The sequence below is a fragment of the Sceloporus occidentalis genome, unplaced genomic scaffold (genome assembly GCF_023333645.1).
Source record: "Sceloporus occidentalis isolate IW3139 unplaced genomic scaffold, rSceOcc1.0.p SCAF_50, whole genome shotgun sequence".
NCBI lineage: Eukaryota > Metazoa > Chordata > Lepidosauria > Squamata > Phrynosomatidae > Sceloporus > Sceloporus occidentalis.
The window spans coordinates 822174-835507 of record NW_028317030.1 but is presented as its reverse complement, the minus strand read 5'-3'; the positions used below and the strand labels follow the sequence as shown (position 1 = coordinate 835507).

General features: G+C 46.4%; 7 pseudogenes; all 7 read left to right on the top strand.

Annotated features, from left to right (window-relative positions):
• Nucleotides 1-1956: 1956 nt before the first annotated feature.
• Nucleotides 1957-3268, top strand: LOC149288598 (phosphoglycerate kinase 1 pseudogene; annotated as a pseudogene).
• A 168-nt stretch (nucleotides 3269-3436) lies between these two features.
• Nucleotides 3437-4994, top strand: LOC149288597 (phosphoglycerate kinase 1 pseudogene; annotated as a pseudogene).
• A 169-nt stretch (nucleotides 4995-5163) lies between these two features.
• On the top strand, nucleotides 5164-6720 carry LOC149288596 (phosphoglycerate kinase 1 pseudogene; annotated as a pseudogene).
• Nucleotides 6721-7378: 658 nt separating this feature from the next.
• Nucleotides 7379-8450, top strand: LOC149288595 (phosphoglycerate kinase 1 pseudogene; annotated as a pseudogene).
• A 169-nt stretch (nucleotides 8451-8619) lies between these two features.
• On the top strand, nucleotides 8620-9920 carry LOC149288594 (phosphoglycerate kinase 1 pseudogene; annotated as a pseudogene).
• Nucleotides 9921-10088: 168 nt separating this feature from the next.
• On the top strand, nucleotides 10089-11389 carry LOC149288593 (phosphoglycerate kinase 1 pseudogene; annotated as a pseudogene).
• Nucleotides 11390-11557: 168 nt separating this feature from the next.
• On the top strand, nucleotides 11558-13118 carry LOC149288592 (phosphoglycerate kinase 1 pseudogene; annotated as a pseudogene).
• Nucleotides 13119-13334: the final 216 nt, after the last annotated feature.

Below are 13334 nucleotides of genomic sequence, written 5' to 3'. Positions count from 1 at the left end.
CAGGCGAGGTCGGTTAGCATATCCATCCCCGTTAACAATGCTTTGGGGAGACGGACTATATTGCTTTAACCGTAGAAGTTCCAGCTGATACCTCCGCTCAGCTTCTCGTTCAGCAGCTGCCCTCTCAGCAGCCTCCCTCTCTCTCTCTCTCTCTCTTTCCGCAGCCTCCCTCTCTCTCTCTCTTTCCGCAGCCTCCCTCTCTCTCTCCTTGTACTGCAGAATCAGGTTGAACTTTAGCTGAGGATCCACGCTCCCCAGATCTTTTAGTACCACTTGTAACTCAGAGTCCATTACACTCAAGACGTTAACTTTATCAGGAAAACATCCTTGATCCACAGGCTCTTCCAAAATCACATCTGCTCCAATGGCCTGCTCTGCACAGAGTTTATCATGTTCCAGGAGATCCAAAATCAGCTGCTCTTTGCTTTTGCCAAAAATTTGTATATTCCTTTCTTGACAAACCAGCTCTAGAGATTCTTTTGGCTGTTGTCGATATGCCTCCATAATGCAGTATGGTAGAGAAAAACAAAAGGGAGAGGAACAAACTGTTTTGCACTGTATGTCTGTAATTAGGCACTGAGTAATGTCTTTGGGAAATTACACAAAACCCATGTGATTTCTTCTAGTACTAAAATCACCAAACCGGGCAATATAAATAGCACTAAAAAACTCTAGATATCCCACCTAGCTGCCGCCAAGTTTGTCACGGTCAGGACTACTTGCCAAGCCGTGACTGTGTGGAGGGCGTGGGCATGAAGGGGTTAATAGCACCAGGCCTCTGGATTTACTAACTTCACCCCTTAACAAGGCATAAGTTACACCAAATTAACCCCCAAATCCTGCCTGTATCCCCCCAGGTAGTCTGCCACCACTCACGATTTTGATACCAGATTCGTGAGAAATCTGAATTAGAACATTTATCTCTATATATATATCAACCCACCCCGGGCAACCAACATATATATATATATATATATATATATATATCCTGTAGAACTTAACAATACGGTAACGTGTTATCCTCTCTTAGGGTTTGTGGATATCGATACTAGAGCCAAAAGACAGACTTGGATTTTGAATATTTTAATAACAAAAAGACAAAGATTACACAGTGCCAGAATTACAAAAAACAAGACATACAAAATAAAAGTAAAACAGCAAACAGTTCTTAAAAGCAATAGGACTTAAACACAGGACCCTCACTCACGAGTTTCTCCAATAAGCAGGTCTGTGGGAACTCCTTAAGTCCAGATGGTTCTTATGATGTTGTTCCGATCAGAGTATATCATGGAGTTCTGCTTTGAGGTCGCTGCATTGTCCCTAAATCAGACTTTTGCAAGCAAACGCCCCTCTGACCACATGACTGATTATATGACACCATCCCCAAGAATCGGGTCCCATCTTTGATGTGCCAATAAGTTATGGTGGGGTAAAGGTGATGGAAACCCCCCACTTAAGATAGGAATGGAATTCCTATAACTAAGGATCCTTATCTGTTAGGCCATGAATCACCACAGGGGTCCTTTGGGAAGATGACACCTCTAGCCAGAACAGATACAGAGGGCATTCACAAAGAAACACATTAAATCAACCTCAGATTAACTCATTGAGTGCTTAAACAAAGAAACTAACCACCTCTGCTGGGTTACTCTTCCATGCATCCACTACGTTATATGAGTTAATCATGACATATGGGGTCTACACATCACTTACAGCCACCCTGTACCAGCATGTACTGGCTGACTTGGGATGATAGGAGTGTGATTGCTAACAGGTAACAGCAATCTGCTAACAGCAATCACAGTCCCATCATGCCTAGGTTCCAGCATTTACTGGTTGCCTGGGTATAAAAAGATTGTGTTTGCTGTTAGCAATCACACTCCTATCATGCCAAGTCATCCAGTACATGCTGAAACCTGGCTAGCTGCCCCCTTGTGTATTGATGCTGCCAGCAGTATGGGGTCTGCCCTTACAGCCACCCAGTACCAGCATGTACTGGCTGACTTGGGAGGATAGGAGTGTGATTGCTAACAGCAATCACAGTCCCATCATGCCTAGGTTCCAGCATTAACTGGTTGCCTGGGTATGAAAAGAGTGTGTTTGCTGTTAGCAATCACACTCCTATCATGCCAAGTCAGCCAGTACATGCAGAAACCTGGCTAGCTGCCCCCCTTGTGTATTGATGCTGCCGGCAGTATGGGGTCTGCACATCACTTACAGCCACCCTGTACCAGCATGTACTGGCTGACTTGGGATGATAGGAGTGTGATTGCTAACAGGTAACAGCAATCTGCTAACAGCAATCACAGTCCCATCATGCCTAGGTTTCAGCATTTACTGGTTGCCTGGGTATAAAAAGAGTGTGTTTGCTGTTAGCAATCACACTCCTATCATGCCAAGTCAGCCAGTACATGCTGAAACCTGGCTAGCTGCCCCCTTGTGTATTGATGCTGCCAGCAGTATGGGGTCTGCCCTTACAGCCACCCAGTACCAGCATGTACTGGCTGACTTGGGATGATAGGAGTGTGATTGCTAACAGCTAACAGCAATCTGCTAACAGCAATTACAGTCCCATCATGCCTAGGTTCCAGCATTTACTGGTTGCCTGGGTATAAAAAGAGTGTGTTTGCTGTTAGCAATCACACTCCTATCATGCCAAGTCATATTGTTGATTTTCTTTGCCCAGTTGTGGTGTTACTTTTAATAAAAGTGTGAAAATGGATATTCTGTTCCTGAAGGACTGTGTTGGGCCAGAGGTGGAAGCTGCGTGTGCTGATCCAGCTCCTGGAACTGTAATTCTTCTGGAGAACCTGAGATTCCATGTAGAGGAAGAAAGAAAGGGCAAATATGCCGCTGGGAACAAGATTAAGGCAGATGCCGCTCAAGTGGAATCTTTCAGGGCCTCCCTGTCTAAACTTGGAGATGGTTATATCAACGATGCCTTTGGAACTGCTCACAGAGCCCACAATTCCATGGTTGGCGTAAACCTTCCACAGAAGGCTGCTGGTTTCTTAATGAAGAAGGAGCTTGATTACTTTGCCAAGGCCTTGGAGTACCCAGAGAGACCTTTCCTGGCCATCCTTGGAGGGGCCAAGGTTAAGGACAAGATTCAGCTGATCAATGACATGCTGGATCAAGTGAACAAAATTATTATTGGAGGAGGAATGTCCTTCACCTTCTTGAAAGTTTTGAACAATATGGAGATCGGTACTTCTTTGTATGATGATGAAGGCGGTAAAAAGACTTGATGGCCAAAGCAGAGATGTAGTAGAGGTCACTGGAACAGGCTGGTGGAGGAGACACTGCTACCTGCTGTGCCAAGTGGGATACTAAAGACAAAGTCAGCCATGTTAGCACTGGAGGAGGAGCCAGCTTGGACCTTCTAGAAGGCAAGGTGCTTCCGGGAGTTGACGCTCTGAGCAATGTGTAACGCTCCATGGGGCTTTTATTGTATTTTTTTATTGTACATAAATATAAAACATACAAGTAAATAATTACATTATTTAATAAGTATGTTTCTCATCTTTATACCTCGAGGTGCGGCCCGCGTGATATCGGCAGCCAGGATCACAAGAGCCCTGCAGTTTACTTGTGGGAGGGTCTATTCTCTGCTCCAGTCCTGCTTCCTCTGTGGGGAGAACGAGGGAGGCCCCGCCCCCCTTCTGAAGTCTGTGAGCGGCATCGAGAGCTGTAGAGCAGGTAAGTGGGTGGGCTAGGTTGTGTGAATGAGTATGTCTGATTGAGGGAATGAATCTGTGAATGAATGAATTTGTGTGTGTGTGATAGCATGGATGTGTAAGTGCTGGAACCTAGGCATGATGGGACTGTGATTGCTGTTAGCAATCACACTCCTATCATGCCAAGTCAGCCAGTACATGCAGAAACCTGGCTAGCTGCCCCCCTTGTGTATTGATGCTGCCGGCAGTATGGGGTCTGCACATCACTTACAGCCACCCTGTACCAGCATGTACTGGCTGACTTGGGATGATAGGAGTGTGATTGCTAACAGGTAACAGCAATCTGCTAACAGCAATTACAGTCCCATCATGCCTAGGTTCCAGCATTTACTGGTTGCCTGGGTATAAAAAGAGTGTGTTTGCTGTTAGCAATCACACTCCTATCATGCCAAGTCAGCCAGTACATGCTGAAACCTGGCTAGCTGCCCCCTTGTGTATTGATGCTGCCAGCAGTATGGGGTCTGCCCTTACAGCCACCCTGTACCAGCATGTACTGGCTGACTTGGGATGATAGGAGTGTGATTGCTAACAGCTAACAACAATCTGCTAACAGCAATCACAGTCCCATCATGCCTACGTTCCAGCATTTACTGGTTGCCTGGGTATGAAAAGAGTGTGTTTGCTGTTAGCAATCACACTCCTATCATGCCAAGTCATATTGTTGATTTTCTTTGTCCAATTGTGGTGTTACTTTTAATAAAAGTGTGAAAATGGATATTCTGTTCCTGAAGGACTGTGTTGGGCCAGAGGTGGAAGCTGCGTGTGCTGATCCAGCTCCTGGAACTGTAATTCTTCTGGAGAACCTGAGGTTCCATGTAGAGAAAGAAAGGGCAAATATGCCGCTGGGAACAAGATTAAGGCAGATGCCGCTCAAGTGGAATCTTTCAGGGCCTCCCTGTCTAAACTTGGAGATGGTTATATCAACGATGCCTTTGGAACTGCTCACAGAGCCCACAATTCCATGGTTGGCGTAAACCTGCCACAGAGGGCTGCTGGTTTCTTAATGAAGAAGGAGCTTGATTACTTTGCCAAGGCCTTGGAGTACCCAGAGAGACCTTTCCTGGCCATCCTTGGAGGGGCCAAGGTTAAGGACAAGATTCAGCTGATCAATAACATGCTGGATCAAGTGAACAAAATGATTATTGGAGGAGGAATGTCCTTCACCTTCTTGAAAGTTTTGAACAATATGGAGATCGGTACTTCTTTGTATGATAATGAAGGCGGTAAAAAGACTTGATGGCCAAAGCAGAGATGTAGTAGAGGTCACTGGAACAGGCTGGTGGAGGAGACACTGCTACCTGCTGTGCCAAAGTGGGATACTAAAGACAAAGTCAGCCATGTTAGCACTGGAGGAGGAGCCAGCTTGGACCTTCTAGAGGGCAAGGTGCTTCCGGGAGTTGACGCTCTGAGCAATGTGTAACGCTCCATGGGGCTTTTATTGTATATTTTTATTGTACAAAAATATAAAACATACAAGTAAATAATTACATTATTTAAAAAGTATGTTTCTCATCTTTATACCTCGAGGTGCGGCCCGCGTGATATCGGCAGCCAGGATCACAAGAGCCCTGCAGTTTACTTGTGGGAGGGTCTATTCTCTGCTCCAGTCCTGCTTCCTCTGTGGGGAGAACGAGGGAGGCCGCGCCCCCTGCTGAAGTCTGTGAGCGGCATCGAGAGCTTTAGAGCAGGTGAGTGGGTGGGCTAGGTTGTGTGAATGAGTATGTCTGATTGAGGGAATGAATCTGTGAATGAATGAATTTGTGTGTGTGTGATAGCATGGATGTGTAAGTGCTGGAACCTAGGCATGATGGGACTGTGATTGCTGTTAGCAATCACACTCCTATCATGCCAAGTCAGCCAGTACATGCAGAAACCTGGCTAGCTGCCCCCCTTGTGTATTGATGCTGCCGGCAGTATGGGGTCTGCTCATCACTTACAGCCACCCTGTACCAGCATGTACTGGCTGACTTGGGATGATAGGAGTGTGATTGCTAACAGGTAACAGCAATCTGCTAACAGCAATTACAGTCCCATCATGCCTAGGTTCCAGCATTTACTGGTTGCCTGGGTATAAAAAGAGTGTGTTTGCTGTTAGCAATCACACTCCTATCATGCCAAGTCATCCAGTACATGCTGAAACCTGGCTAGCTGCCCCCTTGTGTATTGATGCTGCCAGCAGTATGGGGTCTGCCCTTACAGCCACCCTGTACCAGCATGTACTGGCTGACTTGGGATGATAGGAGTGTGATTGCTAACAGCTAACAACAATCTGCTAACAGCAATCACAGTCCCATCATGCCTAGGTTCCAGCATTTACTGGTTGCCTGGGTATGAAAAGAGTGTGTTTGCTGTTAGCAATCACACTCCTATCATGCCAAGTCATATTGTTGATTTTCTTTGTCCAATTGTGGTGTTACTTTTAATAAAAGTGTGAAAATGGATATTCTGTTCCTGAAGGACTGTGTTGGGCCAGAGGTGGAAGCTGCGTGTGCTGATCCAGCTCCTGGAACTGTAATTCTTCTGGAGAACCTGAGATTCCATGTAGAGAAAGAAAGGGCAAATATGCCGCTGGGAACAAGATTAAGGCAGATGCCGCTCAAGTGGAATCTTTCAGGGCCTCCCTGTCTAAACTTGGAGATGGTTATATCAACGATGCCTTTGGAACTGCTCACAGAGCCCACAATTCCATGGTTGGCGTAAACCTGCCACAGAGGGCTGCTGGTTTCTTAATGAAGAAGGAGCTTGATTACTTTGCCAAGGCCTTAGAGGACCCAGAGAGACCTTTCCTGGCCATCCTTGGAGGGGCCAAGGTTAAGGACAAGATTCAGCTGATCAATAACATGCTGGATCAAGTGAACAAAATGATTATTGGAGGAGGAATGTCCTTCACCTTCTTGAAAGTTTTGAACAATATGGAGATCGGTACTTCTTTGTATGATGATGAAGGCGGTAAAAAGACTTGATGGCCAAAGCAGAGATGTAGTAGAGGTCACTGGAACAGGCTGGTGGAGGAGACACTGCTACCTGCTGTGCCAAAGTGGGATACTAAAGACAAAGTCAGCCATGTTAGCACTGGAGGAGGAGCCAGCTTGGACCTTCTAGAAGGCAAGGTGCTTCCGGGAGTTGACGCTCTGAGCAATGTGTAACGCTCCATGGGGCTTTTATTGTATTTTTTTATTGTACAAAAATATAAAACATACAAGTAAATAATTACATTATTTAATAAGTATGTTTCTCATCTTTATACCTCGAGGTGCGGCCCGCGTGATATCGGCAGCCAGGATCACAAGAGCCCTGCAGTTTACTTGTGGGAGGGTCTATTCTCTGCTCCAGTCCTGCTTCCTCTGTGGGGAGAACGAGGGAGGCCGCGCCCCCTGCTGAAGTCTCTGAGCTGCATCGAGAGCTGTAGAGCAGGTAAGTAGGTGGGCTAGGTTGTGTGAATGAGTATGTCTGATTGAGGGAATGAATCTGTGAATGAATGAATTTGTGTGTGTGTGATAGCATGGATGTGTAAGTGCTGGAACCTAGGCATGATGGGACTGTGATTGCTGTTAGCAATCACACTCCTATCATGCCAAGTCAGCCAGTACATGCAGAAACCTGGCTAGCTGCCCCCCTTGTGTATTGATGCTGCCGGCAGTATGGGGTGTGCACATCACTTACAGCCACCCTGTACCAGAATGTACTGGCTGACTTGGGATGATAGGAGTGTGATTGCTAACAGGTAACAGCAATCTGCTAACAGCAATCACAGTCCCATCATGCCTAGGTTCCAGCATTTACTGGTTGCCTGGGTATAAAAAGAGTGTGTTTGCTGTTAGCAATCACACTCCTATCATGCCAAGTCAGCCAGTACATGCTGAAACCTGGCTAGCTGCCCCCTTGTGTATTGATGCTGCCAGCAGTATGGGGTCTGCCCTTACAGCCACCCAGTACCAGCATGTACTGGCTGACTTGGGATGATAGGAGTGTGATTGCTAACAGCTAACAACAATCTGCTAACAGCAATCACAGTCCCATCATGCCTAGGTTCCAGCATTTACTGGTTGCCTGGGTATGAAAAGAGTGTGTTTGCTGTTAGCAATCACACTCCTATCATGCCAAGTCATATTGTTGATTTTCTTTGTCCAATTGTGGTGTTACTTTTAATAAAAGTGTGAAAATGGATATTCTGTTCCTGAAGGACTGTGTTGGGCCAGAGGTGGAAGCTGCGTGTGCTGATCCAGCTCCTGGAACTGTAATTCTTCTGGAGAACCTGAGATTCCATGTAGAGAAAGAAAGAAAGGGCAAATATGCCGCTGGGAACAAGATTAAGGCAGATGCCGCTCAAGTGGAATCTTTCAGGGCCTCCCTGTCTAAACTTGGAGATGGTTATATCAACGATGCCTTTGGAACTGCTCACAGAGCCCATAATTCCATGGTTGGCGTAAACCTGCCACAGAGGGCTGCTGGTTTCTTAATGAAGAAGGAGCTTGATTACTTTGCCAAGGCCTTGGAGTACCCAGAGAGACCTTTCCTGGCCATCCTTGGAGGGGCCAAGGTTAAGGACAAGATTCAGCTGATCAATAACATGCTGGATCAAGTGAACAAAATGATTATTGGAGGAGGAATGTCCTTCACCTTCTTGAAAGTTTTGAACAATATGGAGATCGGTACTTCTTTGTATGATAATGAAGGCGGTAAAAAGACTTGATGGCCAAAGCAGAGATGTAGTAGAGGTCACTGGAACAGGCTGGTGGAGGAGACACTGCTACCTGCTGTGCCAAAGTGGGATACTAAAGACAAAGTCAGCCATGTTAGCACTGGAGGAGGAGCCAGCTTGGACCTTCTAGAGGGCAAGGTGCTTCCGGGAGTTGACGCTCTGAACAATGTGTAACGCTCCATGGGGCTTTTATTGTATATTTTTATTGTACAAAAATATAAAATATACAAGTAAATAATTACATTATTTAAAATGTATGTTTCTCATCTTTATACCTCGAGGTGCGGCCCGCGTGATATCGGCAGCCAGGATCACAAGAGCCCTGCAGTTTACTTGTGGGAGGGTCTATTCTCTGCTCCAGTCCTGCTTCCTCTGTGGGGAGAACGAGGGAGGCCGCGCCCCCTGCTGAAGTCTGTGAGCGGCATCGAGAGCTTTAGAGCAGGTGAGTGGGTGGGCTAGGTTGTGTGAATGAGTATGTCTGATTGAGGGAATGAATCTGTGAATGAATGAATTTGTGTGTGTGTGATAGCATGGATGTGTAAGTGCTGGAACCTAGGCATGATGGGACTGTGATTGCTGTTAGCAATCACACTCCTATCATGCCAAGTCAGCCAGTACATGCAGAAACCTGGCTAGCTGCCCCCCTTGTGTATTGATGCTGCCGGCAGTATGGGGTCTGCACATCACTTACAGCCACCCTGTACCAGCATGTACTGGCTGACTTGGGATGATAGGAGTGTGATTGCTAACAGGTAACAGCAATCTGCTAACAGCAATTACAGTCCCATCATGCCTAGGTTCCAGCATTTACTGGTTGCCTGGGTATAAAAAGAGTGTGTTTGCTGTTAGCAATCACACTCCTATCATGCCAAGTCATATTGTTGATTTTCTTTGCCCAATTGTGGTGTTACTTTTAATAAAAGTGTGAAAATGGATATTCTGTTCCTGAAGGACTGTGTTGGGCCAGAGGTGGAAGCTGCGTGTGCTGATCCAGCTCCTGGAACTGTAATTCTTCTGGAGAACCTGAGATTCCATGTAGAGGAAGAAAGAAAGGGCAAATATGCCGCTGGGAACAAGATTAAGGCAGATGCCGCTCAAGTGGAATCTTTCAGGGCCTCCCTGTCTAAACTTGGAGATGGTTATATCAACGATGCCTTTGGAACTGCTCACAGAGCCCACAATTCCATGGTTGGCGTAAACCTGCCACAGAAGGCTGCTGGTTTCTTAATGAAGAAGGAGCTTGATTACTTTGCCAAGGCCTTGGAGTACCCAGAGAGACCTTTCCTGGCCATCCTTGGAGGGGCCAAGGTTAAGGACAAGATTCAGCTGATCAATGACATGCTGGATCAAGTGAACAAAATGATTATTGGAGGAGGAATGTCCTTCACCTTCTTGAAAGTTTTGAACAATATGGAGATCGGTACTTCTTTGTATGATGATGAAGGCGGTAAAAAGACTTGATGGCCAAAGCAGAGATGTAGTAGAGGTCACTGGAACAGGCTGGTGGAGGAGACACTGCTACCTGCTGTGCCAAGTGGGATACTAAAGACAAAGTCAGCCATGTTAGCACTGGAGGAGGAGCCAGCTTGGACCTTCTAGAAGGCAAGGTGCTTCCGGGAGTTGACGCTCTGAGCAATGTGTAACGCTCCATGGGGCTTTTATTGTATTTTTTTATTGTACAAAAATATAAAACATACAAGTAAATAATTACATTATTTAATAAGTATGTTTCTCATCTTTATACCTCGAGGTGCGGCCCGCGTGATATCGGCAGCCAGGATCACAAGAGCCCTGCAGTTTACTTGTGGGAGGGTCTATTCTCTGCTCCAGTCCTGCTTCCTCTGTGGGGAGAACGAGGGAGGCCCCGCCCCCTGCTGAAGTCTGTGAGCGGCATCGAGAGCTGTAGAGCAGGTGAGTGGGTGGGCTAGGTTGTGTGAATGAGTATGTCTGATTGAGGGAATGAATCTGTGAATGAATGAATTTGTGTGTGTGTGATAGCATGGATGTGTAAGTGCTGGAACCTAGGCATGATGGGACTGTGATTGCTGTTAGCAATCACACTCCTATCATGCCAAGTCAGCCAGTACATGCAGAAACCTGGCTAGCTGCCCCCCTTGTGTATTGATGCTGCCGGCAGTATGGGGTCTGCACATCACTTACAGCCACCCTGTACCAGCATGTACTGGCTGACTTGGGATGATAGGAGTGTGATTGCTAACAGGTAACAGCAATCTGCTAACAGCAATTACAGTCCCATCATGCCTAGGTTCCAGCATTTACTGGTTGCCTGGGTATAAAAAGAGTGTGTTTGCTGTTAGCAATCACACTCCTATCATGCCAAGTCATATTGTTGATTTTCTTTGCCCAATTGTGGTGTTACTTTTAATAAAAGTGTGAAAATGGATATTCTGTTCCTGAAGGACTGTGTTGGGCCAGAGGTGGAAGCTGCGTGTGCTGATCCAGCTCCTGGAACTGTAATTCTTCTGGAGAACCTGAGATTCCATGTAGAGGAAGAAAGAAAGGGCAAATATGCCGCTGGGAACAAGATTAAGGCAGATGCCGCTCAAGTGGAATCTTTCAGGGCCTCCCTGTCTAAACTTGGAGATGGTTATATCAACGATGCCTTTGGAACTGCTCACAGAGCCCACAATTCCATGGTTGGCGTAAACCTGCCACAGAAGGCTGCTGGTTTCTTAATGAAGAAGGAGCTTGATTACTTTGCCAAGGCCTTGGAGTACCCAGAGAGACCTTTCCTGGCCATCCTTGGAGGGGCCAAGGTTAAGGACAAGATTCAGCTGATCAATGACATGCTGGATCAAGTGAACAAAATGATTATTGGAGGAGGAATGTCCTTCACCTTCTTGAAAGTTTTGAACAATATGGAGATCGGTACTTCTTTGTATGATGATGAAGGCGGTAAAAAGACTTGATGGCCAAAGGAGAGATGTAGTAGAGGTCACTGGAACAGGCTGGTGGAGGAGACACTGCTACCTGCTGTGCCAAGTGGGATACTAAAGACAAAGTCAGCCATGTTAGCACTGGAGGAGGAGCCAGCTTGGACCTTCTAGAAGGCAAGGTGCTTCCGGGAGTTGACGCTCTGAGCAATGTGTAACGCTCCATGGGGCTTTTATTGTATTTTTTTATTGTACAAAAATATAAAACATACAAGTAAATAATTACATTATTTAATAAGTATGTTTCTCATCTTTATACCTCGAGGTGCGGCCCGCGTGATATCGGCAGCCAGGATCACAAGAGCCCTGCAGTTTACTTGTGGGAGGGTCTATTCTCTGCTCCAGTCCTGCTTCCTCTGTGGGGAGAACGAGGGAGGCCCCGCCCCCTGCTGAAGTCTGTGAGCGGCATCGAGAGCTGTAGAGCAGGTAAGTGGGTTGGCTAGGTTGTGTGAATGAGTATGTCTGATTGAGGGAATGAATCTGTGAATGAATGAATTTGTGTGTGTGTGATAGCATGGATGTGTAAGTGCTGGAACCTAGGCATGATGGGACTGTGATTGCTGTTAGCAATCACACTCCTATCATGCCAAGTCAGCCAGTACATGCAGAAACCTGGCTAGTTGCCCCCCTTGTGTATTGATGCTGCCGGCAGTATGGGGTCTGCACATCACTTACAGCCACCCTGTACCAGCATGTACTGGCTGACTTGGGATGATAGGAGTGTGATTGCTAACAGGTAACAGCAATCTGCTAACAGCAATCACAGTCCCATCATGCCTAGGTTCCAGCATTTACTGGTTGCCTGGGTATAAAAAGAGTGTGTTTGCTGTTAGCAATCACACTCCTATCATGCCAAGTCAGCCAGTACATGCTGAAACCTGGCTAGCTGCCCCCTTGTGTATTGATGCTGCCAGCAGTATGGGGTCTGCCCTTACAGCCACCCAGTACCAGCATGTACTGGCTGACTTGGGATGATAGGAGTGTGATTGCTAACAGCTAACAACAATCTGCTAACAGCAATCACAGTCCCATCATGCCTAGGTTCCAGCATTTACTGGTTGCCTGGGTATGAAAAGAGTGTGTTTGCTGTTAGCAATCACACTCCTATCATGCCAAGTCATATTGTTGATTTTCTTTGTCCAATTGTGGTGTTACTTTTAATAAAAGTGTGAAAATGGATATTCTGTTCCTGAAGGACTGTGTTGGGCCAGAGGTGGAAGCTGCGTGTGCCGATCCAGCTCCTGGAACTGTAATTCTTCTGGAGAACCTGAGATTCCATGTAGAGAAAGAAAGAAAGGGCAAATATGCCGCTGGGAACAAGATTAAGGCAGATGCCGCTCAAGTGGAATCTTTCAGGGCCTCCCTGTCTAAACTTGGAGATGGTTATATCAACGATGCCTTTGGAACTGCTCACAGAGCCCACAATTCCATGGTTGGCGTAAACCTGCCACAGAGGGCTGCTGGTTTCTTAATGAAGAAGGAGCTTGATTACTTTGCCAAGGCCTTGGAGTACCCAGAGAGACCTTTCCTGGCCATCCTTGGAGGGGCCAAGGTTAAGGACAAGATTCAGCTGATCAATACCATGCTGGATCAAGTGAACAAAATGATTATTGGAGGAGGAATGTCCTTCACCTTCTTGAAAGTTTTGAACAATATGGAGATCGGTACTTCTTTGTATGATGATGAAGGCGGTAAAAAGACTTGATGGCCAAAGCAGAGATGTAGTAGAGGTCACTGGAACAGGCTGGTGGAGGAGACACTGCTACCTGCTGTGCCAAGTGGGATACTAAAGAGAAAGTCAGCCATGTTAGCACTGGAGGAGGAGCCAGCTTGGACCTTCTAGAAGGCAAGGTGCTTCCGGGAGTTGACGCTCTGAGCAATGTGTAACGCTCCATGGGGCTTTTATTGTATATTTTTATTGTACAAAAATATAAAACATAC